This window comes from Falco cherrug, chromosome Z, assembly GCF_023634085.1.
Source record: "Falco cherrug isolate bFalChe1 chromosome Z, bFalChe1.pri, whole genome shotgun sequence".
NCBI classification, from domain to species: Eukaryota; Metazoa; Chordata; class Aves; order Falconiformes; family Falconidae; genus Falco; species Falco cherrug.
This window is the reverse complement of record NC_073720.1, coordinates 57594427-57616791: the sequence shown is the minus strand read 5'-3', so window position 1 is coordinate 57616791 and position 22365 is coordinate 57594427. Positions and strand designations below refer to the sequence as shown.

Below are 22365 nucleotides of genomic sequence, written 5' to 3'. Positions count from 1 at the left end.
CGTGCGGGGGGGTGTGGGGGGGTGCCCTGTGTGTGCACCCCCGGGGGGTGGGGGTGGGGGTGTGCGTGTGCACCCCTGGAGTGTGGGTGCGTGTGTGCCCCCGGGGTGTGGGTGTGTATGTGTGCCCCCAGTGTGTGTGTGCCCCCGGGGTGTGTGTGCCCCCGGGGTGTGTGTGCCCCCGGGGTGTCACCGCGACGTCACTCGGCGCCACTCCTGGCTGCCCTGCCAGCGGGGTGACGCCACCCGCGTCCCTCGGCCTGGGCAGGAGCCGCCCCGGACGGGATCGGGAGCTGCTTGTAATGCCCGTTTGATACAATATTGCAAAACTTACCCAGTGAGGGCCAGCATTAGTTTCTGTAGACACTTCAGAATTAAAAAAAAAAAAAAAAAAAAAAGAAATATTAGATCATACATAATAATGCAAAAAACATACACTATGCTTTAATGCCTATTAATCAGTATCATATTTCAATCAACAACAGCTTTCTAAACCTTTACCAGCCATACTGCAAAAGCAAATACACAACTCCACCCTGATGATAGAAACTATAAAAAATTACCAACTTTTCCCCTAATGAATTTGATGTTTTTATTTGATAGTTGTACATTCAGTCTTCACACACTGTTGAAACATGTGTATTTGGAAATGCTGTGGCAGTCCATACTTTGCTGAGCTGTGTTCTTTTTTCATGGCAATGCACAAGAGACCATGTTTTGCTGAATCCTACTTATACCTATGTAGTATCAATTAGATTATTTTAAATTGCCATCCATTTTTATTGGGAAAGCACTGTCTTTTGATTACTTACTACAGCATATAAGAATATCATTGATAATCAGTAACTGTGCCATGAAAAATTCTTGCACTGTAATGAAGATCTGCTTACAGCAGCAATATTCAGCTGTGCTTTCTCCTGCAGCCTTTACAAGCAGCCTTGTGAGCCCACCTTTATGTATTCTATTATTTATGCCTTCTTACCTTCTGTTTGATTTTTATGCCCCAAAATAAGTACATGTATAAATCAAGGAGATAATTTCACCATTTCTTATTGCAAAACTTTAAAGATATTTGATATGATTCGAGTGCTGCTTCTAAGCATTAAGAAACCTGATCAACAATATGAAAGACTGCTTCTCAAAGGAGTACTGCCAGAGGTAGTGTAATTTAGTTGTCCCTTTATGGCACTCAGGTGATAACAGGGCCAGCCAAACTGCACAGGTAGCTAGTCAGCACAGTAGTGAGGCTGTGGTCTCAAAGAAAAATACTTCTTTTTCTGTAGACTAAAAGGTATTCCAAGGGAAGTGCAGTGAGAAAGATGGAATGAGAATGGTCCACCCTAAAGGAGACATCATTGCCTGAATCTCAATGCTCTTCCATTGTTTTAGAGCACAGGAAACATCTCCCATTAAAAGGCTGATTACAGGTCAGCCTTAGTGTCCTCACGGTCATTTCATGTTCTCTAGACTGTTGTATACATATACTCTGGGTATTCTCACCTTTTTCCACTCATTTTACATTGCCATAATTTGAGTGGAAATAGTGGAGCTGATTCTGTTCAGCACAGAGTGTCTTTAAAATAAAATGGGATTTAGTCTTTTGAAAGAAAGAGAAAAAACAGGTCTATAGACATGTCAGATATTACCTGCACATCAAGAACTCAGAATAAAACCACAGCCTTCACTTTGTTGCTATTAAAATTACAGTCTAGAATTAGATGGGATTTTTTGTCCTCTTTCTTCTCTATGGACTAGGGTGTCCTGCGGTGCACCAAGGAGCAGCCTCTGTTGAAAAGCCAGGGGGCATCTCATGACTTCTCCGTTATGACAGGCAGTGTGAAGACTGCCTTTCTATCCCAGAGTGGAAAATGCAGACACTGGCCCAAAATACAACTTCTATAAAGCTCAGGCAAATATTACAAACCAAAACATTTCCAGGCAAGAATGGCAAGCTGCTGTGCTAGGACTCAAAATATCAAAACTACATGTATGGATATTTCTAAATATAATGTAAACATTTTTCAGTCTCTCTGCTCTTTATTTGCTCAATAGAAAAATAAATATCAAAATAGTATATTTTGACTAAGTGATAGCATTTTGGATTGTGTATCTGAGGATGAATGCAGATTTTTATGTTTCATAAAAGAATCCTTCCAGTTCTTCCAGAACAGCTTACGTGGGACCGTTGTATTTCTCATCAGGACAAGACCATTTTGTAGGTCTTTATTATTAATTTATTATTAATAATCTTCTGTTACTCAGCTCTGAGTGTTACTATCATGTCAGTGTGTGGATAACTACAGGGAACAATTGTGAGCCTTACTGAAGTAAAGTTCAACTCCTGTCTTTAAATATAGTCCCCTTCTAATGGACACTGAAAGGCATTCCTGGAAATCCTCCCGCCTTAAGAAAGCTTATTAACACACTGGGATGCAATCCAGGAGTTAAACCACAGACCAAAGTAAAGCTGGGAAAGTAATTCATCCCAGCATCAGAATGGGCATGGAGAGTCAGCCAAAGCCCTCACTGTCTGAAAATTTGCTCTATATACAGAAGGAATCCTTCCAAATAGTCACCATTATCCTGAACGTGTATCTGTAACATTCTTTAAGGACATATATGCTTTTTCTAGTGGTTTTCTTGTCTCAAGTTAAGTAATCATTTGATCTCTGAAATCCTGGCAAAGGGAATTCAGTCTCACAAAGTGTTTTGCTAATACAGAAGGGCTGTCTCCCCGGATGGTAGCTGGTAGGCAGATGTAAGTTCTCTGTTTACTGGTGCATACCTTTCAAACAGTACCTTAACAAAAAAAAAGCCCAACAACAACAACAAAAAAACCCCAAACACCTTGATGAGCTAGCTGTGCTGTCCAGATAGTGTTCTGCTTCCCTATTACCTCATGAACATTACTCTCAGTAGCTGTTCCTTTCAGAGACTGACAGATGCTATTTAATGCAACTAATCTGCTAGGTTTTACTATCAAGTTTCTCAGACCCACCTTGATGACTCAGAAGCATCAGAATGTTCTGGAGCATTCAAATCCTTGTCTCATCCATTGCTTCATGGCACTAATGATAAACAGCTTCAGGTTCAGTAAGTTCAAGAACAGTGCTGAGCAGCCAGTTCTCACATTGTTTTCCTATATAATCCTCTGACTGCAGGAAAGCAAAATGAAGGTTAATGATGCTATGACACAGGAAGATACCAAGAAAAAAAATAGTAATAAAATAACAGCAGATGCTTTCAAATGCCCCTCTCCTGAATGCTCAACTGCATGGCATTCACCATTTCCTCTCCAGAGTTGTCCATTTGCTCTCCAACCTCTCTGTTCTTAACTCCTGCTGAACCATTGGCAAGTTTAAGCACACTCCTAAATCTATGTATTGAGACAGACTATTAGAAGCCTGAGGAAGTGTTATGCAGGACTACACCAGTTTGGAAGAAGAATAGCTATTGCAGTATGGTACTCCATGTGGATGAATTGCTTTTTTTATGAGAAGGTTGGAGTAGCCTAAGCAGTGCATCATGGTAATGCTCTCTGGTCTGCTTTCACAGTGCATAGAAGAGTGCTGAGTGATACACAAACAGCATTCAGTGCTGTAGTAGGTCTAAGTCTGTTCATCAGAGAAGCCACCCTTATGAGTAGTACAACATGTAAAGCCTGATTGTACACAAAGTTATGTCCTCAAGTAACCTTAGCTACTCCCATGCCAGCTGCATCCCTGCTTTTCCACCTTCCACCTTTCCACTTCCAGGGTCTTCCAGACTCCTGTCACTGTCCTCTTCCAATAATCTCACATCCCTCCCATTACAGCATGGGACAGAGGACCTGTCTTGCAAAGGTGGGAGAAGCTCACAAGCCAGGCAAGTAAAGGTGCCTGTGATGCCAGTTTGCAGCTATGCAACTAATATGCCCATGCTCACAAACCCGCGTCCCATTCAGGGAGTGGACTGTTGCTGCTGAGGGAGTGCAGAGTGCTACTTGTCTTTGCTGCAGCAGCAGTGTTCACTCTCTTTGTAAGTACTTTATTTCCCAAATGTTTTAGGAATTTTAGATGTCTAAGACAGCTACTTTCCTAGTGAATGTGGCTGAATTTGATCAAGGCATTAGTACAGAATCAGAGAAGCTTGGAAGGGGCCTCTTGAGATCATTCAGTCCAAATCCTGCTGCTCAAGCTGGGTCAGCTAGATCAGCTTGTTCAGGACCATGTTGGGTTTTGAAAGCCTCCAAAGATGGAGAGTCCTCAACCACTCTGGTCAGCCTGGTCCTGTATTTGACCACCCTCACAGTAAAAAAAGCATTTTCTTGTCTTCAAATGGATTTTCCAGCTTTTAATTTGTGCTCATTGCCTCTTGTCCTGTCAGTGTGCACTACCGAGAAGAGTCTGGCTCCCTTTTCTTCATTCCCAGCCATCAGGTATTTATACACATTGATGAGACCTCCCTGAGCCTTCTTCAGACTGAACAGTCCCAGCTGTTTCAGCTTTTCTTCATACGAAAGATGCTTTTGTCCCTTAATCTCCTCCATGAGCCTGTGCTGGACTCACTGGCTAAGTTATTAAGATGAACTGACAGGTAAGTGATGGCATCATATAAGCCTTACTGCCTTAGCAAACCAGGCTGAAATGAGCTGTAGGTAAAGACAGAGCTATGTGGCTGTAGATAGGACAGAAAAATACCTAAAGAAAATTTATTTTCTCAATAGAAGTAAATACTAGTTCCTAGTCTCTACTACTACTGCTAGTATTTGAAACCCCTTACTGGAGTATCAGTTATGACACAAAGGCAAGTAAGTAGAAATCCAGTGCATATTCTTTCCCTTTAATTTTAGTAGCTTCTTATCTGGTGTGTATGACAAAGTTTGGAAAGATGATGCACAATTCCTGATAGGGAGAGTAACTTGCTTTCCAAGTATGAGAGTTGTTTTGCAGTCCAGGAGAATTTTGTTCCTAGTTTCTTGTGCTTCACTAGACCAGATTATATTTGTATAGACTTAGCATGGCTTCCAGCTTTAGGTTATTATGATGAAGCAAGTGATTCTAAGTACACTTGTGTATTGGTTACTTTCATATTTTGGAAATGTGTCAATTCATGGAAAATCTATTAAAAACATATGACTTTGTTTTGATCTTTGTTTTCAGAGCTAAATAGACCAATAAGTCTGGCAGCCAGCTTGCAGGCAAAGACTTATGTCCAAAAAAGATGATGATTTGGATTTTCTCCAATTTTCTGTTGCAAGCAGTTATATGAAAAAGAGAACTTTGTGGTTTGATAACCAGTAGCGCTCTAAAGAAAGAAAGATTTTTCATCTCTGTATCCTGTTTATTTGTGGGGTTATATGAATAGCACATAGCAATAGAAAATTAGTTTGTAATTATTTGGCATAGAAATAGCTTGTATAAACTATTTTTTATAACTAGTTATTTTTTATAACTACTATACAGCAAAGTGTTGATAAATTTCAGTTTCAGATATTTGCTGCCATAGTGGAAGACAACAGAAAGACAGAAAAGCAGTAGCAAAAATGAATGCCCTTCTATTTTTTATAGTACACATCTAAATGGCATCTTGGTCACTAAGCAGAGGATCTAATCTGCTATAGCAATACTTCTAGTTAGTGAAAATTTATAATGGAAAGTTTGAAGATGGTGCTCTGACTTCATTGTATGGGGTATTTTGCTAAGAAAACACTGTACTGTTTTAATGAAGGTGTTTGGTTTTGGTTTTTCTGTTTGCTTGCTTCTTTGATAAATGTTACAGAACTTAGAAGGTCTATATCCTATACATAACCACAACCATTAAGAGGAATATTAGTGGAAACCTGGTAAACTGGGAAAAAAAACCAGTGTGCAGCCAATCTTTTGTCACAGGGCAATCACTCCATCCTCGCAAGGTCCTCAGTTCCACCTTGCTAGGCAGGAGAGCGTATCAATGTGAAAATTATGTAACATGGGGCAAGAAGTCAGTAACTCTGAGCAATCTACCATTAGTTACCATACAGACACAGTTTCCTACTTGAAGGTCGAAATTCTGGAAAGGAAGGTTAAACGTGCAGACAGTGTGAAAGAAACAGTAAAAGATCTATGGCAAATGATTCAGTTGTTATATCAGTCTTTGGACTTCACAGGAGGTGACAGTACCTTCTGGCAGGACACAGTATGCAGGACTGTGGCTCTGAAAAAAACTCTGGTTTGCAGTAGCACTGTTCTGCTTAGCTGTAGAAGAGAAGCATACAGGTGTTAATTTAAGCCAATTCTTCTTGAGTTGCCTTGACAAAAGTAGTAAATATTTCACAGGGTGGGATAGATAATACATGCAGATAGATATTTACTTGATTTATGAAGTATAGAAATATTGCTGACCATCCAAATCAGTTAAATGCATTTGAAGCAATAAAGCTGATCAGTAAAAATTTTGACCAAACTTCACATTGGCAGAAGGCAAAATTTGTTACTTTTGAATGCAGAATGCATTGTAAATCAGGAAAGAGCCATAATGTATGTGACTTCAGACTGAGCTCATGTGATATATCAGAACTGTGGATTATTCCCTCACTTGTTACTGATCTCACTGTTGCAGTGGTTGATGATGCAGCTGGCAAAGAACTCTCCTGAATGCTTCTCTTTTCCTTCTCTTATGATGGAGACAAAATCTAAAGTGAAAGAGAGGCCAGATAGAAAGTAGATGTATTATATTATGCAGACAACAGAGCAAAAAACCTCATTGGGTAGGTGTGATTACTTTAGACTATCCGCCTATGTATGTCGCCGGCTTACTTTCTGATAATGCTGTAGGCAGGATTGCTGTCCCCTGATTTTCTTATGCTCAGGTAATATGGAAGATGCTTACACTTCTGTTGCTTGATGACTGAGGTAAGTCCTCAGGGTCACCTGAGTCACGGTCTTGACTTATCCTACAGCATATAAAATATGCGCAGAGAAGTGGTTGAGATTTTAGATGTTTGCAAGTTTCTTGTGCTGGTGAAACCAGTTTTTCCTTAGAAAACCAGTAGCTGTCAGTGTATCATCTCACACACAAAACATCCAAACATTTAGTGTGGATATTTGAGAAACATACTTTGTTTTCTAATTTGATTTGGGCCAACAGTGTATTTGCAGCTTCTGTCTTGTGGTGTGTAGGATAAATTGAAATATTTCCTTCCAGCAGAAATGTATCATCTGGAGACAGTGAAATTAGAACATGTTGTGGCCACTGCATTGCAGTCAGCCTGGAGTGTGGATGGGAAGCAGATACAGCAAGAGCAAAGTGACCAAGATGTGATGTTTGGCAGATGTCACGAGTAGCTACTATTTGTGTATATATATATATATATATATATATATATATAATCAAACAATAGAGGTTTTGCTGCCTTAGGAAAGGCATTCTGAAATAAAGACTGAAAACAATGGCAAAAATAAGTACGTAAAAGGAAACTTTGTCCAGGAGAAGCAGTCAGTAATAATGAGTTAATGAAAAAATTATGAGGACTGTAAAGGCAACAAGAGGTAGAGGCAGTGTGTGCTTAGAAAGCTGATGTCAATAGTGTGACCCTGCTGCTGATGCTGTGTAAGTCAGAGTGCAGTCAGTTGTGCAAATGTCCCCTTCCAGCAGCTAGGACAGCCCTGCTGCAAGAACATCCTCATAGGTGTGAGGCAAGGGACAGGGTTGCAGCTGCTGGTGGTCAGTTTTGATCTGAGGAGATTTGGGGCTGGTGGAGGGGAGTGACAGAGGAGTGGCTTTTTAAAGTGCTTCTAGCATATACTGTCTGTGTGAGTATGTTTCACAGTAGCAGCAAAATAAAGCCATTACTGTTATTTAAGGTACTGAAGCTGTTTGAAAGTTAAGTTATTTAAATGAGGTTCATCAATGCAGAAGCTTTATAAACATCTCTGGTTTTACCTTCAGTTTACTGGTCCTTGAAGATTACGCTAGTTACAACTCACAATGTTACACCTGTCTATTGAAATGAAAAAGCAAGACAAAACACTTTTTTCTGAGCTTTAGCTAGCATTGACAAAGCACAATGGTGATTCTATTCATGTATTATATATATATATAACCATGTATTGTCAGTCATTCTTTCTTTTTTTTTTAAACAAAACCTACCTTTTAGTCTTAAGTAACAGCTAGGATTAAAAACTGAGTGAGCTCTGGAGCAGGACCTCTGTGTCACTGGTGATTGTTATCAGGCTCTCCTCTTACCTTAAAAGCTTTCCTGCAGCAAGCCAGGAATGAGGAGTTAGAGGCAGCTCATAGCTAGATTGTTTTCTGATGCTGTATGTGCTAAACAGCAAAAAAGCAAACGAATGTTCATTTTTTTTATCTACCAGTATGAAAACCCAGCAGGATGCAGAAATAATCAAGAGGAGATACTATATATATATAGTATATATAGATATACAGCAAAAGTGCTGGGAAGTAAAGGTAGAAAAAAGGGTTTGAAAGAAGTCAGTGGCCAGAACTGAAGCCAGACAGATTCTAGCATGAAAGAAGTAATATGATTTTAGCAGGGAGGGTGGTTAAGTAGTCTGGCGTATACACTAGGGATGGATAAGTGTCGTAGCTGGGAAGACCAGGACCTCTCTGGAAGAAATACTCTTCTGAATCTAGTAGGGAGATATGAATAACTAAAGGAGGATCTAAAGGCCTGAAGCAAGGAGTTTGCTTTTACTTTTTTCTTTTTACTTTTCAGAACTAGTCCAAAACTTCCTTATTTTAAAGAGCTAAGAAGTTTCTGGCTGGAGTGCTGTATGGACGTGTGGGCCGATTAAGGGATGCCTTATATAGCTTTAGTCCAGGGAAGAAGAAGCTTTGAAGTTGGAGTGAATGCTGGGAGCTTCCTCTTTGCAAGAGAACCAGGTAAGCATTCTGTGCTGCACCCACACTGGCTGGCACAGGCAGGACCTGTGTGAGAGCACCTGCAGACTGTGTCCAAGAGGAACAGCAGTCCAGTCAGCATTGCCCAGCAGTTCCCTGGTGATGGAAAGATGCTCCTGCAAGAGGCTAAAAGTGTGCAGCCGAGGAAGCTGGCAGCTGCCTCACCAAGGAAGTAGGCTCTAAAGGAAATGCAGGTTTGCTTTAGGATCATGGAACTGTGTGTTACCTGGAAATACCTGTTAGCCCCTTTACCTAACCTGAGTTATTTTTTGTCTTGTATTAAGACAATGGATGTATTTTTATTGGGAGAGGAAAATCAGCTTGTTCAGCACCAGTAATTTTTGTTCATTTACCAATGATTCTGGACAAAGAAGTAAGCAAAATTGAAACTTAAGAAAGAAAAATTCCTTTAAATTTGAGCACCATTGTCTTTGCCTCTGTAAAGTTCTAGCAAAAAGCTTAGGTAAGACAGTGATGGCTTTCTTGTGGTCTTTTCTGGGATATGGTTTTTAAATAATGAAGCATTATTGACCTCAGTATAGAAATAATTCAGAAAACCAGTAACCAAAAACCACTTCTAGTCTTGCGTGCTCTGTGAGACAGTTCACTGCCTATGGCACAAAGTTTCATACAGACTTGAAGTACAAGGGATGAAGCTGAAACTGTTTTACATTACTGCAGTACTACCAAAAGCTTTGAGATGGAAAGGAGTTAAATGAATTTTTCTCTTGAGGACAGTTTGGATGTCTGTAGCAGTCTGACAGGAAATAAATGTGACAGAAAATCAGTCTTCCTTCTCTGGGTATTTTTTTAACAAATCTGAGATATTATGAAATACTGAGACTGGTAGGTGCAGTGACAAATATCTTTTGCCTGATGGCGATGGCATTTTTGGCTATAAGCACTGGGGAAAAGAAAAAAGAAAGAAAAAATAAAAAGAACTGAGTCAGTGGGCTGGAGATTTGAAAATACCTCAAAAGGGAGGAACATTTCCAAGCAATGATCCTTAGAGCATATTTCAGTTCACATTAACCTGCTTTAGATGCGAAGGTTACATCTCCCATTTATCAGCCAGGCCACTTACCAATGCTGTACAAAGTGCGCCAAGTTATATTGTGGTGACCGTTTGACCAGCTCTCTATTCTTCTGGTCTGTCTTTCACTCCTATAGAAAAAAAATGGCCTGTTTCAGTGCTCAAAGTAATCTTATGATCAGATCATGAGTGTGAGGAGAAAGCAAACCAAGGTTAGTGCTCATGACTGGAACATATGATAGACATAATTTTGATTTACCAGCTCTAAGAACGTCCCTTTTACACAATAACTCAGATTTCTCGATAGACGGTGTAAAAAAAGAATCGTGCAGTATCTATAGAAACAGGAAATTTTATGAAAAAATTAAGTCTCGACAACGGTTGGGGCTTCCCAAAAACATTTTTTTGCCTTCCTTTGCCTATGTAGTTCCCATTTAATTGTTCTCATATTTCTAGTCTCCTGGGGACATTTTCACTGCTGGCTGAATTTCCTGAACCTTCATTCAGCTGAGAAATGTGATGGCAAAATGTCAAGCCAATACATAAATTACTTTCAAAATCTTGTTTATGGGCAAAGAGGAAACATGCTTTACATATAAATCCAAGAAATTATTATTGGTATCACTGAAAGCCGGACAATGTAATTCAAGAATCATTATTAGTCTAGATCTAATTATTACAGAAAAAGAATAGTAATACAGTTAGAATACAGGGGGAAAAAGTCTTAGCAATAATACAATGTAATTGTAATATACACAGTTTCTGGGTTTTGGTTTGGGGTTTTTTTGGTTGTTGTTTGCCGTTTTTTTCCCCTGGTGCTATGCTTATCTTTCCTCTGCTCCATTTGGTCCTGATGTCAGTGGAGTCACTCTCATGGTTCATTGTGAGTTGTGGGAAGTTGTCAACATCCAGTGTCTTTTGCCAGGAGGAATCTCTCTCTCTCACTCTAGGATCCAGTTGGGGTCATTTTTATGTTCAGTATCATATCTTTACATCTTGCTTTTTCTTCATTAGTCTGCAGCTCCATGTTATGCCCAAATTTACTATATACATACTTTAGATACATTTGTGTATGTTGCACCCCACTTCTTTGTTACTTAAAATCAGCTTTTATTTCCAGCTACAAGTCTGCATTTTTTAACTGACTGCTGGCGAGTTGTTTAGTGCTGTGGGGTCTCTAGGGCCAAGCCTGTGCCTCATCTTTCAAGCCACTGTCCTATAGCCCACCCTATGCCTCCACTTTACAAAGCTTCTGGTATTCTACCAGACCTCTGCTTCTCTACTTGAAGTGTCAAAATAGTATCCCATGCTACATAGGATGACTGCTTGTTACTATCAATACAAAAAAACTTTGCTGTGCCATACAAAGAAAAATAATAGAATAAATTAGCCATAAACAGCTTGTCAGTTAGAAGAATTGCTGTCACAGCTAAACTAGGCAAAACAAAGCTGCAGGCAAGTCAAGAAAACTCAGTCAGGGTAAGCCTGTGACAAGCCTCAGTCCTGAGGCGCTGCAGACTCAGCACGAAATGTGTGGCTTGTTACTAGCAGTGTTAATCCAGTTTTTACTGGGCTACATGGTTACACACAGGACTGGGAGTGAGCATGGCCATAAGCTTAAGAGCAGACTATGGTATCCCACCTTTAAAGTACCGCTGACATAACATTTGTGGAGTGGTTTCTTTTCCTCCTTTTTTCCCCAGAATTTTCATCCTAGAACTGGAAAAACAAGTCATCTGAATGCCTTTCAAAGCTGTATTTGTTGAATTTAACATGGGGTGTGTAGGGGAAGGAAGTATAGCATTTTAATGGAAAATTTCCAATAAATCTAGATTAGAAAAAACTTCTAGACCAAAGATGTTATGGTGTTAATGATTATGTTTTATGTGTAATACAACATTTCTCATGTTTTATTAATCTTTGGTTAAGAAAGCACAGAAGAAATGCTGTTGGCTTTGTAGAACACTTATAATCATGAAATATGCCAGTTTTGATTGAACTGCTTTAAGATGACTATTGAAGCTAAAAAGAAGGCTGAAGATAATGGGGTAAAAGAGAGAAAACCAAAACACAAATTAGCAGATGTAGCATTTCTTTGTTAGGGATATCACAACACAACTGCTAGGACCACATACTAGTTTTTAAAGCTGTTTCCACACACAAAAAAGGCTTGAGCTTCATTTTAGAGTGCTTAGGAAGCATACTTATTCAATGTGTTCTTAATTTGCATATGTATACATAAGAGTAAAAAGTTGTTTTGTTGTTGAGGTTTTTTTCAACCATGTGTGATATATGAAGAAGAAATGGGTAGGGAATTATTTTATTTTTCAGTGGCCAGGTTCTTGCCCTTTCATTTAAAAAAAATTGCCCAAAGTCCTTAAGCAATGGACTGTCCTCTTGAGTTTACCTGGATATAAACTAGGTTTACAAAAGAGCATGGGATATTACTTGAGCATTATTATTGCGCAGAAGTTACTGGAAGCTCGGGACTAATGTTTTAAAGCATCTGGTTACTACTTTGGATGTTTGGAGTAACTTGCACTGCCAGGCAGGACACTACTTGCATGGGTATCTGACCTGGTCTGTGATGCAGTTCCAGATGTATGTTCCTGATAATGCTTCAGCCAGAGAGGTAAATCAGAGGTGCGGATGACTATCTCCAAAAGAAAAGCCCTAGCAACCTGGGACAGCAGAAGCTCTGTAAGTTGTTTCAAGTCTAGTTAGCATATTACCACTATGAAATTTATCATGTTGCCTGATAAATGATGGAACATCTCTTCAAAAGTAATATTTAATGCTGAAAAGTCAACAAAATCTTCAACGGTCCCTTGACTTTCCCAGAGTAGGCAAGGATTAGCTGGTCAATGATTTAAAATTTTCAGGCTCCTTATATTCAAATGAGGTAAGCCTACACAAAAGATTTCTTCAGTGAAAGACCAATATGTTAAGCCATCCGTTTAGATAACAAATGTATGTGAAATAAAGATGATGGCAGGCTCATCTCTTTTTTAATTGTATAAAGTAAGAAATTAATGTAACCTTTTTGATATTCTCCAAATGTCTGGTTCAGTCCCTGTTTTTTGGGTACCTCATGCTTTTAAAACAAATTCTCTCATAGTTATTGGAGTTAAACAGTTAGCAGAAAAAAACCAGCAAAGTTATTCATCATTTGCTGAGAATGACAGAAGTGCCCATAATGTAAAACGTGTTTATCTTCATTCACGTGTAAAGTTGCAGTCACTTTTACATTAATTCCCAGGGCTCTGTCTTTTCTTTTCATTCTTCTTTTCTTTCAAGTGTTATCATTTCACATGTATACTTGCCTAGAACAGTGAATGGTCGTGTTTATTTTCCCTAGAAAAATATGTCAATCATAGCAAGATTTCCATGAGGTTTAGACCTTAACAAAGTCTGTTCTGCTTCACTCTTACAGTATAAAGTGAAAGCTTGTGCTAAACTAGTATTAAGAAAACTTTTGACATTCAGGCAGACTTGTGGTAGTTGTATACTCCAGACATTCAAGGTAAAATGTTCTTGAAAGAACCAGTCACAGAATTTTAGTATTCAAGTTTCAAAGGCTCTCCTTTTCAGAATTTGCTACGTGAGGCATTTCCGAATAAAAATACAGATTTTTCAAAATCACTTGTACTGAACATCCTAGAACAGAGGCAACCATAATCTTCAGCTGTTTAGAAAAGTTATCACCATTTAAAAATATATATATTTGACACTATATGTTTTTTAATGAGAATGAATAATGACAGTTGATATTTTTTCCAAATAGCTTTGTGAGTTCTTGCATCTTGAGAGTTCTGTGGGAAACATGGGGAGTTGTGGTCTCACTCCAGTGATGTGCTAAGCATTGAGATCTTACAACAGCTTCTACTGTGGGTAAAAGCTTTCAGCACCAAGAGAATTAAATTTGTAAGGTAGAAAATATTCAGAGAGATGGAACCGCAGTAATACATAGGTAACAAATATGAGAGAGACTCAAGGAATTACTTCATTGGAGATTGCAGCCCACTTTCTGAGTGCACTGAGTGTATGGTGTTGAGCCTAAACCTATTTTATTCCATTAGATTAGATCCATTGCTATTGTACTATCTTCTGCTTCTTAGCAGAATTCATAATTTAGTTTCAAGACATGCTAACAGAACTCAACATATTTTTATTTTCTGCAGACTCCTGTTTATCTCAAAATATGGGCAAAACAATTTTCATATGATCATGTCCTCAGATGCTGCTTCACAGAAGAAAGCTGATGAAAGTTTTGGTTCAAAGTTTTAGAAGATAACTAAAAGGAACTCAGAAAATTCTGTATACTCATTTATTTCTATCTATGAAATCAGATGAAATTAACATCTGCTAAGTAGGATCCCCTTACTGACAGGTACTTTCAGCACCAAAAGAATTAAATTTGTAAGGCAGAAAATCTTCTACCCTTTTTTACCCTGTGAAAATACAGAGATATATGTGAAGACATACAAGTATATTTTGTACTGCTTGTGTGCAAAAAATAAACAAACTTCTTTATAAAGGTAGTTGTTCTTTGGATATTCAAAGGATGGTGGCATTATTCTTAACAATGATAGGGAAAAGAAACAAGAACATTGTCACAGTGTAGGATCTAGAATGCAGCACCAAATCCTTTAGTTCTTCAGCAGTCAAACTCCGTGTAGCTGAAGGGAAACCTTTTTCAGTGAGAATGTGACACGACTGTAGGCAAAATCTTGAGCACCTATGTACTTTGCAATTTATGTACTGAAATACCTAAAAATGACATAGTTCATCCTGAGAGCATGATCCAAAGCATGAAAACAAGCTGCCTACCTCTGTATCATGCCAAGAGTGCCTAAGATGCACCTGAGGGGCAAACTACTCAGTTACTATTGTAGTAACTGAGTAAGTACCTTGTAGTAACTGAAGTTGCTACACTGAATGAGGGTTTCTTTAAGACCTCATTTGCCCTAGACTTTAACCCTCTTCTTTTCCAGTGTTTGGCTGTCTTTCTCTGACCCAAGTCCGACTGTCTGCAGACAAAAATTGGCCAAGCAAATTTATTTAAGCTATCATTAACTTGTTTTCCCAGTGTGTGCTGAGCTGCAGAACAAAAGATCTCCAGAGCTGTCTAAGCAGTATATACTCTATTTGTTAGGCAGTATGGATCTCTACCCAGTAGGAGGAAAGATGCAATTTTTTGGGTTTTGGTTGGAAAGTGTTTAGATTTTTAGCTTTAGACAATTAAAGTGTCCTCTCCACCTTCTGGGAGGGTTGCAACAGAGAGCTTATCAATGGAGATATGTATCAGCTTGCTGATAGAGAAGTGCTTGTGGTAGCAATATTTAGAGTAAAATATCTTCAGGAAGTTGAATTTAACACTCTTACTTCTGTTGTAGTAGTTCAGCTACCCTACTTCAGGATTGTAAACATACCTTCTGGCCATGTATGCATATTTTAGGTAAAATCTATGTACTTTTTAATGTATATGCTTTTTTCCCCAGATTTTAGGACAGATTTTAGTACAAGCTGTGTAAAAAACCTAATCCACTAACATATTTCTATGTTTCAAATCCAACAGAAAGGGAGCTCCTTACTGAAGTGCTACTTGAAATAAAGCCTGGTTTTAAGGAACTGTAAAGTATCAACTACTCCAGTGTGCTTCTCATTTGTCCCAGGATTTAAAGAACAAAGTGACAAAGAAGTACTTAACTGAATACCAACAAAAGGAGTGTGGGGGATGTGTTTATATGTGTTATTAAACGTATTATTGTAAAACCTCACTTCATACATGAGTAAGTAAGGGAAGATGGCAGGGAGTAAGATGTACATGTTTGATTGTTTTTCAAGAAACTATGCAAACCCACAAGCAAAAGACAAAAATATAGTTTTAATATGTTACATATATTTTTAGCAGTCATCACTGAGGAAATTGTAACTTCTCCTGTTATTCTAAAGATCATAAAGAAAACAAAAAGCTGTTTAATAGGTCTCTCATCTAAAACGATATTCTGTTTGTAGTTCCACAAATATTGTCCTTGAAAAGCAGATAACATTGTTATCATTATTTTTGTAACTTGTTATATCACTAAGTTAATTGGCCTGCATATACTTTTTTCCCAAAAAAACCCGATTCAGCTTTTCAATAACACTTTTCTCTAAATGTGTTTTGTCAGTTTTTCTGTAAAATATGCATGGAACGTTTATGCAAATTTTCAGAAGACAATAACTTTCAAATATATGGCATCTTTAGTTTGCTTGATAAAAGAGACAAACTGCAAAGTTGGATTTGTCTGTCTGTGTGTTCCCTGATCCATGGAGTGGCCCCTCAGCAACATTGGAGTAGTCTCTGAGCTCAGGTGTGCTGAGCTGAAATGGCCTTGGGAGGCCTGTCAGCCACTGAACTGTTACAAGAAAAGAAATCCTGTGATCTGTGGTCACTCTGCAGAAAACCACTTGGGAACCACTGTGGAAAACTTAGCACCTGATTTTTTTTCCTGATATCAGCCAAACATAATAGAGAGCTACAAGCCGAGGTAGCTGCATGCAGAGACCTAGTCAAATTCTAGCAAAATCCTTGATTTGTCTATGCACAATATGAATTACTTTGGACATGGATGCACTTAACAGGGACAGTGCTTGGTGCTGGTAACCTGAGAGGGCTAATATCTTCTGAAAAGTGCCTGGATGAGGCAGGAGTAAACACTGATGTCATTAAATACCCTCAGGTTAACATGCTGTTTGGCAGATGAGTGTGTAATATGTTTATACACCACAGGCATTCATGTAGCTTTTAAACTAACCATGTTTTGTAGTAAAAATCATAGGAATGCATCATGACTTGGTGCTTCTTATTGCTTGAGTGAAAATATTTATTCTTAAAAATATTTTTCTCCTGACTGGAAATTTGGCTAAAATAATATATAGAAAAAAAAAAAAGAAAAAAAAAAAAAGATGACAGTTAGTCCCATGTGGGATTTATTTTGTGCCTGTTGTTCTGGCCAGTATGATGCAAGATTCTAGTGATAAGATATTGTCATAGCCCCCGTTGTACCACCACACCCTTTTCCTTTCCCCTGCCGGTAACATAAAGAAGAGGAAGTTAAAGCAATGCTGAGCGGAGTAGCTACAGGCAGTGAACTAGGCTTTACTGCAAGAGCATCATGTGCCTCTTGCATCCTGGCCACTTCAGTGTGATGGATTGACATGGAGAGTAGTAGTACAGTTGTATTTGGGAAGACTTCTTCCTAGAGTATCCTGTGCACCAGCTTGCAAAGATGAAGGAAGGTGATGGTGAATATTGGTAAAGAAACTGTCTCATTTTTATTCTTTACTAACTATTTTCTGACATAGGAATGGATCAAAGCAGAATATGATTCCTTTATAATTTTCAGGGTGTTTTGCATGCTGCAGCCTAGTAAATATTGTAAAATGAGATCAGAGAAATCTTTCGAAAAGAGTATACAAATCACAGTAATGAAAATTATTGAATGAGCATTTAATTCAGGGTCACTCATTCAGAACTAGTGACAGCTCACCAGGGAGCACTCAATAACCCTTCACATCTGTTGCTCACCTGCAGGTTGTCCAGTTGTTCTGGCAACTTAATTCCATATTGATCACATTTTTCAGGCCTCCGTTCATATTGTTCCACATTGTGTGTTGCAAGGCACCATAAGGAATGAATTTGTTCTGCTTGGAGTCTGTCGGTAGCATCCCAGAAAAACAGCTGTGATTAGCCAAATCAAAGTCTTTCAAATACAGCAGTCGTAGCCCAGCTGAAGTGCTGCAGCTGATTCACCCTATTAAAATACTGTCTTCATTTTAATCAGTGGCTAGAAAAGATGATTTTATTTAGTGCACACAGTGCATATAATGAACTGCCTTTTGCAGCCTGACTCTTTGGAAGGTGACAAATGGGGGGTGGGCTGGGAATTTGTCTGTGGGGATATTTATTTATTTATTTATTTTGCTTGCTTGCTTGTTCTTTGCTTCTGTACTCTGGTTCAAATTGTAATAAAACTGCTGATTCTTCTCATCCCAGCTTAATACTGAATGACCCTCAGATATACTTATTTTACAGAAATACTGCTCTTGTGCTTAGTAGATCACAGCTCCGGAAGGAGCAGAACACAAAATAGCTACTCAATATTTCACAGCAGCAGTTGTGGCAGAGAGATTAAGCTCCCTGTCTGGCACCTTGGACTCACTGACCTGCTTACCAGCAGAAATGCAGTTTTGGAAGTAATCTGATCTCACAGCTTTGCAGTAAACTAGTCCAAAACTACTAGTCTCTGCCAGGGCAGACCAGTTCCTTTAAAGTATCTTGCAGTTGGTGTTAAGAGTTGTCATTACAGCTGGTTGACACTGACAGCTTAAAGGGGTAAAGTTTTGGCTTTGAGAGAGATTTTTAAAATGAAGATGAGATCCAATTTAGCAAAATAGGAAAAGTTATGACAGGAAACAAAGTTTTTCCTTCAGAAGTTATGTCTACTTTTCATTAGATGTTAGAAAACATTCTTGGTCATACTAAGATAAAGTGAAAACAAGTTGTCTCTTCTCCTCTCTTCATCACTCTCCATCACACACACTTTCTACCTACTCCCAATCTTTCTTTTCTCCCTCCTTCTCTTCCTCTATCTTTCCCTCTTTTCTCTCTTGCACACTGCCCCTTTCACTATTTCTCACTCCCTTTTTCTCCCACACACCCTTTTGTCCCTGACCCTATCTCCATCATGCTCTGTCTCCCACCCCACCTCCAGCCCTGCTTCCCTTTTTCTCTCCCTTCCTGCCTCAGAAACAGATTTTCTCTGGATGCTGTTCTCCCACCAGTTCCAAATTCTTGATCATAGGGATCTATATCTCTCCTTCCCTCCACCCAGCAACCTCACAATAAGGAACATTATTTTTGTAAAATCCATCCTGTCTCTCAGCATCTGAAAAACTTGATGTATGGATTTTGTTCAGGAAATTGTAAGCATAGTAAACATACAGACTTAGACATGTTAAGACAAGCAAAACAAAAATACTGGGATATTGAGAAGCAATGCATTGCAGTTTTTAGAAGTGTGATGCTCTGGTCTTTGATTTTCTACTTTACTATTCATTATTCTTTTACTTGCCTACAACAAGTTCATATTTGCAGACCGTATGCTGCTTTGCAGCTGACTGTCTCAGCTGAGACTGGACTATATGAATAGCAGCTAATTTGCACATTCAGTCCTTGACATCTGATGATTTGGTTTCTGCTTTGTGAATTTTAGTCAATAAAGGATGTAGAAAACCTTGGATCTCCTTGCTGTGTCCCTCAGCTCATGACATTGATTAAATCTTATTTGATAAGAAACTTCTAAATATATACATCTGAGATTTAAAAACAAAATCCGAATACTTACTTATAATACCTGTAAAAGTCTCTTTTATTTTAAAAATGACATTTGCATTTTGTTGTGTCTTCAGATCAATGTTGTCAATGCAATATACTTTAAATAGCTCACACAAAAGTAATGAAATATAAAATTCACCTAAGTAAGTTGCTTTTTTACCTTTAGTTTAGGGTGAATGGTATTTACAAAGTAAACAGTTTGGACTTTGCCTGCCTCTTTGTTAGAACAAATTAATTTCTTTCTGTGGGATAATTGCAAACAAGACTTTATTTAAATGATAGTGTGAGCTCTAAGAAACAAAGAAAAACTCCAGATTATTTAAAAAATGAGTTCTTTGTCTTGCTATTATTGTTATCCAGACAATACCATGAATTGAAAAACTATATTCTGCCAATATATGTAGAGAATTATTTTCTCATCTACAATCTTTTTGTTTAATGATGACCTATTTAAAACAGCTGTAGCTGATTTTGTTTAATTAGATATGTAGGTGATGTCATATAAAGGCAGTCTATGATTAGGTATATTATTTTTTTTTCATTACTTTTTAAATAAAAATCTTGTGCTTCTTTCCCTTACAAATCTCTCTCCCTTCTCTTTCTTTTCTTTTTCTTCCTTTCTTTCTCTGTCTCTGTCTTTCTTTCCTTCTTTCTTTCTTCCTTTCTTTCTCTCCTTTTCTCCTTCTCTCCTTCCCTATTTTAGCCTTTACATGTTTGGTTTTTTCTTTAAATAAGTCTTTGTGGCAACAAGTTATGGTTTAGAGGGCAAAATAACAGTGTTCAGGATCTATCTTTTTCTTTCTTTACCAGCGTATCTAGAAAAGAAGAAACCAGTCTTCAGCCCGATTTTACTCACTGGCTACAACAACAGAGAAGTAATAGCAACATAAATTAATAAAGTCTCGAATTTCTAGCAGATGATGATGTATTAAAAGTTCAGGTGTGTCTGAAACGTAAAGATATCATTATTCTCCTTGTTTATGACTACTTTAACTTTGCAAATGATCATGTTGCTTACTCAGCTGAGTACTCAGCTTAGGTTGACTGGAAGAGTGCCAGCTAATCCTCGAGTTTGCTCCTGCTGATGATCTGATTTCAGCTATTTTGCACTGATTTGACTTGGGATCATTTAACTTCTGCTGCGGAGCTGTAACGAACATTGGGATCTAAGGAGCAAGCTGATGTTATTAAAGGGAACAAGCTATTTGGGAAGAAGAGGGATCCTGTATCTAACTGCTAGGAAATGACCATCAGTCAAAGCATTAGCCAAGTTGCTGTCAGTGTGCTGATAGCAGAAGTGGAAAGGACTTAAGAGCTGCCTTAAGAAACACTGATCTCAGCAAAAATTGTTGACATCATCCAACTCACCACTGGAAATAATAAAACAGGTAGCAAGCATGCCTAGGTGTATCAGAATGGACACCTCAATAACTGGTGTATATTATTCCATATTGCATTGCTATAATCTAGAACAGTGTGTAACCAGGATGTTATTGGGCACTTCACATATGTAACCAGGAACAAAGCAGCTATGTCACACGTCTAAATGCTTTAAATGGTCCCTGTTTGTTCACAGGCTCCTACTATGACTTGTCTGAAGACTGGTATATGCAGCTCCGGAGACTTTAAAAATCTTTGGCTGGGGGAAATGTGTATTTCTTGACTAAGACTGAATATGGTTGATTATAATGTCAGAAGAAATGCAGTTTCTAAAAGGCCAAATGAAGATAAAAGAATATAGCAGGGGCTACATCACACAACAACAGAATGAGGTATTAGCAATATTTAATGGAGGCTTTTCCCCTTCCTTCAGAATTACTATGAATTTTGTGTGTGCATGAGCCAAAACAGATGGAGGGAGAAAGGACCTTTCTTGAGATGAATGGCAGCATTGTAGACTGTGTATGTGAGAAACAAAATATGTTCACCCTCATGGTACTGAAAACTTATTGATACTCTAAAGTCTCCAAAGCCTTTTAACACATCTGCAGCAAAACAGAAAGAGGTCATCATCACCTTGGCCTCACCTTGTATCACAAAAAGAATGAAACAAAGGTTCAAAAACCTTTACGAATTGCATAAAATCCTTGTTTGTTCACAAGCTGTTGCATTTTATTCACACATGGATAAGCAGCAAATATGTTCAAAAGCAGACAGTGCAAACAAAAACTTAAAACCAGTAGCATTTACTTTTTGGTCCAAGGATTGTTCTGTTTTCTGTGACGAGTTCCTATTTATACTTCGTCAGCTCAGCATTTGACTGTACATGCATGAATTTAGTACTGTAACAGAGACTTGCACAAGCATCTGTAACCAAAGATGTTAACTTTCAAAGTGTGACTGTTCCATTTCTGCAAATCTACAGACCCTCAAAATCTAGAAATAACACATTTTTAAATATTGAATGTGATAAGGATGAATGGCTGCCTAAGCAGGACATATGTTATTCTACAACCCCCAGCATGGCTGCCTCAGAGCTTAGCTTTGGATATGGAGGGTATAGATACCTCCCAAAACAGAGTTAAGATGGAATAAGATAAAACCTTAGTTGACAGGCCTGTAAAGCATTGATACCCCAAGAAAAAAGGGGAAGTTCTGGGGAACTGGGAAATGTCCACTTCCTGTAAGTGCAGAGGTTTGTTTCTCTGCCCTTACAATGGCAAATAACGATGCGACCAAGTGGAATCTGTTTGCTTTGATGTCCTGCTGTTTATTCATTTTTTTTAATCCATGACTCCTTGACTGGGTTTCTGAGGTCTGCTTTTCTGCTTTTTCTCCTACCCGTCTGCTAGGGAGTCATAGGACCCCCAACAGTACACAGGATAACTATGAAGTTATTTAATTTTCTTTAACTTCAGGAAACTGACATACTAGGGAAGTGTTGTCTTCCTGCTGATGATACTGTTTCAGATCAGGTTCTCTACAACACAGAAGAGTCTTTACATAATTTTCTATTTTGAGCCTGGAAGTTTTTAATTTTGCTAATTCCCAACTGACATGGAATTAGTTTCTTGCTGTGCTAATTAAGAATGTGCATTTACACCTATTTTGTTTCATAGGTTTAAAAATATAC

At 38.4% G+C, this 22365-nt stretch overlaps 1 long non-coding RNA gene across 3 annotated transcripts in view; it reads left to right on the top strand.

The window, feature by feature from the left end:
* The first annotated feature begins 8697 nt into the window (after positions 1-8697).
* The window catches only part of LOC129734778 (uncharacterized), a 55725-nt gene continuing 42057 nt past the window's right edge, over positions 8698-22365 (top strand). For all 3 annotated transcript variants that reach the window (XR_008730382.1, XR_008730381.1, XR_008730383.1), the window contains exon 1: positions 8698-8859. This is a non-coding gene — a long non-coding RNA (uncharacterized LOC129734778). The remainder of the gene's footprint in view (positions 8860-22365) is intronic.